Consider the following 3,739-nt stretch of genomic DNA (forward strand, 5'->3'; position numbering starts at 1 on the left):
GACTACATCTCCACTTAGTAACCTCTGGATCCTCAGCCACCCCTTCTACCTGGGTGGCCTCTGGCCCCTCAACAACCACCTTCACATGAATCTCCTCGGCTACTTCAATAATCTCCACTTGTGGTCCCTGGGACTTCAGCCACTTCCTCCACCAGGGTCTCCTCTAGTACATCTGCCACCTCCTCCACTTGGCTGGCCTCTGCTATCTGAACCAACTTCTCCAGGACCTCAACCAGCTCCTCTACCCATTGTGGCCTGTAAGACCTCGACCACCACCTCCACATGTACCACTTGGTATGTTTATCTGAACAGTACGAACTGAGTTGCAAAATGGATTCATCTTTCCTTTTTTGAGTGAATAGAAATGTCACAGATTGTACTGCAGGGCTTTGCACTGGCTGAGGATGTGGTCACTTTGCTCAAGTTTCTGAGACTACAAGTCAGTTGCATTATTTCCTCATCATGACCTTGGCAGCAGGTATCTTCTGTAGATGAGGAAAGAGTTTTTTTTTAAATTTTATTTTGGTGGGGGACAGAGTCTCACTCTGTCACCCAGGCTGGGTTGCAGGGGTGCACTCCTGGCTCACTGCAACCTCTGCCTCCCGAGTGGCTGGGACTACAGGTGTACAACACCATGCTTGGCTAATTTTTTTTGTTTTACTTTTTGTAGAGACCATGTTTCACCATGTTGCTCAGGCTGGCCTCAAGCTCCTGGAGCCACGCCATCTGCCCACTTTGGCCTCCCAAAGTGCCAAGATTACAAGTGTGAGCCACTGTGCCCAGCCAGAGATTGTTTATAGAAGCTAGAAATACAAGCTTTGCAGGCTTGTGTGGAACCTGAGCCATATGGCCAGCTCTGTGAGGGATGAGACCCATCCCTGACTGGCAGGGCATCCTGTGTCCTGCAGCAGAGAGACCCACACTGAAGGGCACAGAGCTTCTGACCGCCCCAATGGAAGCACAAGTGAAGGGACACAGGGTGCAGAAGGAGGAGACAGTCTCCTGGGAGTGAACAGGAGGCTGTGGAAGAGAAAGCTGAAGCGGGGAGGTGTCACATGGGGGGTTGTTGAACTCAGGTGGCGCTGGAAGGCTGCTCCTAGCCAGGCAAGCAGTGTGAGCAGGAGTGTGGAGGCTGCATGAGGGCCACACAGAGCCGCCATGGGAGCTCAGATAGCACAGTGTGCACAGGGAATTCTCCCCAGCACTTCCTTGTTGCCCTACAGCCTTTAGTCCATTATTGGTAGGAAGGTGATTCTTTCCCTGGGTGTGTGAAGGCTCTGGATCAGGGTGAATGAATGCCTAGAGGTCTGAAAATTTTAACTTGGTTCTGTCAGGGGAACCTGTCTCCCTGAGTTTTTATGGCCAAAGGAGACTAACAATGAGGATGGGTCTGGTTCAGTGGAGCTGCGGCTTTGACCTTCAGAATGAGGCCGACTCTGGCCGGAAACTCAAGGCCAATCCTGAGCTGCTCTGGCCTCCTCTGATCCCCAGCACCCTCTCCTTCCCACCCACGACTCTCAGCTCTGCATCTCCCAACCTTGGCATGCAAAATGCTTTCCCTTCCCTGTGTCTTTGCTGCCTAAGCCCAGACACCAACTCTCAGTAGAGCTCAGAGCCCCAGCTTTCTCAGAAATGAGCTGGGAATGATGCGATTATGAGGCCATGGTGAGGACAGGGAGACCACGCTCATAAGGAAAATATATTGCAAAATAGCTGGTAGGTGGTAGAGCCTCACCCCTCCCACTGGTTAAATGAAAATATTTCCACTCAGAAGATCAGCAAAAGATGTTCGTTGAAGTTCATTTAATAAACCTTAGGGTGTAACCGTTCAGGCTCTGGGATTTCCAGTTTCTCTTTCAAAAGATAAAGGAAAGCCCCTGTCTGCAAGATTAGAATTCAGATCCTTATGGGATGAAGAGATCCTAAAAATGCACACACAGTTAAACTCTGAGACTTATATCTGCGATCTGTGGATAATTATTCTCCATGACATACAGACACAGATGTGGCCACACACAGAAGTATTCAGCAGGGGCACAGACATTTCATAGAAGACAAAATGTATATTGGGCAAAAGAAGGTCACCTGGAAATAAACCGAAATCTTTTTACCTTACAAGATAATCTTGAAATTTGAAGAGTCTCCTGGGCCATGATATCTTGGAAAAGTCTCCACCATATTTAATGCTCCATGCCCCGTGCTCCCTCCTCTCTCTCTCATTTCCAGTGTTTCCCTTAATAAACATTTGCAGTCCTATCTTTCTGGGTGTCCGTTTCCTGGAGGACCAGTTCACACCCCAGGGTATACCAGGTGTGACTCCTCATACGCTATTCAAACTCAGGCAGATACTGCCTTGCTGGACACAGAAGCAGGGTTACCCTTTGGGTAGTGTTGACTGGGAAGGGCCCGAGGGGGAATTCTGGGGTGGGGGAATATCCTGTATCCAGCCATGGGTGGAGGTTGTACTCACTCATTCTAGAAAGAATCACTGTGTTCCTAGTGACTGCCAGTGGTGCCTTGTGAGCAGATAGACAGGAATACATCCCCATGAGGTGGCCAACTTCTGACAGGGAATAAAAGGGCCCAGCAGCGGCTGTGGAGCCCGTGAGGAGCCTCGCAGAGACTCAGGGTTTGTCAGAGCCCATTTCCCACTGAGCCAGCTGCCCCCGGTAGCACCAACTCCAGGCGGCTCTAAGGAAAGTTGAGCTGGGTGTAGACATTTCTTCTGAAGTCCTGTGCCCCCACCATCTTCCTGTAATTTTTAAATTGTGTGATAGGCAGAGGTCGGTGGTGAGAGGCTCACTGAGCAGGACTGGGGAGGAGTAAAGAACGCAGGGGTGAGGTCAGTCAGAGGACGGGACAGGCAGAGAGAAGATGAAAGAGAAGGGATGAGAGAGGGAGGGGAGGGACAAAGAGAAGGAGAAAGACAAGGAGGATAGAGAGAGAGGGGTTGAAACAGTGAGAGAAAGACAGAAGGGAGAGGCAGAGAAGGTGGAGGGTGAGGGGAGAGAGAGAGAGATGGAGATGGGAGGATGGAGTCATGGAGAGAAGTTGATTTGGGCCCAGGGGGAGAAAAGGAAAGATGGAAGAGACAAAGACAGAAGGACCCACAGTGAGAATCAAGAGAGCTGGAGGGAGGGAGATGAGCAGAGAGCTGGCCAGTGATCCACACATCGAGGGAAAGGCAGAGAAAAAAAGACAGAGAAGAGAGGAATGGAGACAGGAAACAAGAGAGATGGAGAGAACTGAGACAGGGAGAGGGGGCTGGAGAGAATCACAGAGAAACAGCACAATAGAGGAAGGGAAAGAGTTGTTGAGGACAGGGTCACAGAGAGAAAGGAAGGACGAAGAGGGAGGCAGAGAGAAGCAGAGAAAGAGAAAGCAGGGAACAAAGCGGTGAGCCTGTAGGAGGTGGAGGGGGGCAGATGGCCCGGGTGAGGGGACAGCAAAGGCAGGTAGTCCTGGGACTCAGGATCCAGGAGGAGTTCCTGCACTCCAAGGCCATGACCTCCTTGGGGCCATGAAAGCCCATCACATGGGGACACGCAGGCCTCCCTTGTGGCTGGGTTGCTGTGTGGAGCCTCTGGGTCTATCCCTGAAGCAGGGACTTCCAGGGGAAAGGGCTGCCCTGTCTCAGGTTTGCCTCCTCTGTGGGGTGGGGACACCCAGCAGCCTCCCTCGCTGCCCTGGTCCCTGCTGCATTTCCCATCCTGGCCAGCTAGGTGGCCGTCAAGTCCCA

At 51.6% G+C, this 3,739-nt stretch overlaps 1 long non-coding RNA gene across 1 annotated transcript; it reads left to right on the forward strand.

Moving 5' to 3' along the window:
* The first annotated feature begins 50 nt into the window (after window positions 1-50).
* Window positions 51-2,256, forward strand: LOC131382949 (uncharacterized). Its single transcript, XR_009212577.1, has 2 exons — window positions 51-294; window positions 671-2,256. It is a non-coding gene; the product is annotated as an uncharacterized LOC131382949 (long non-coding RNA).
* Window positions 2,257-3,739: the final 1,483 nt, after the last annotated feature.

The sequence above is a fragment of the Hylobates moloch genome, unplaced genomic scaffold (genome assembly GCF_009828535.3).
Source record: "Hylobates moloch isolate HMO894 unplaced genomic scaffold, HMol_V3 SCAFFOLD_3, whole genome shotgun sequence".
NCBI lineage: Eukaryota > Metazoa > Chordata > Mammalia > Primates > Hylobatidae > Hylobates > Hylobates moloch.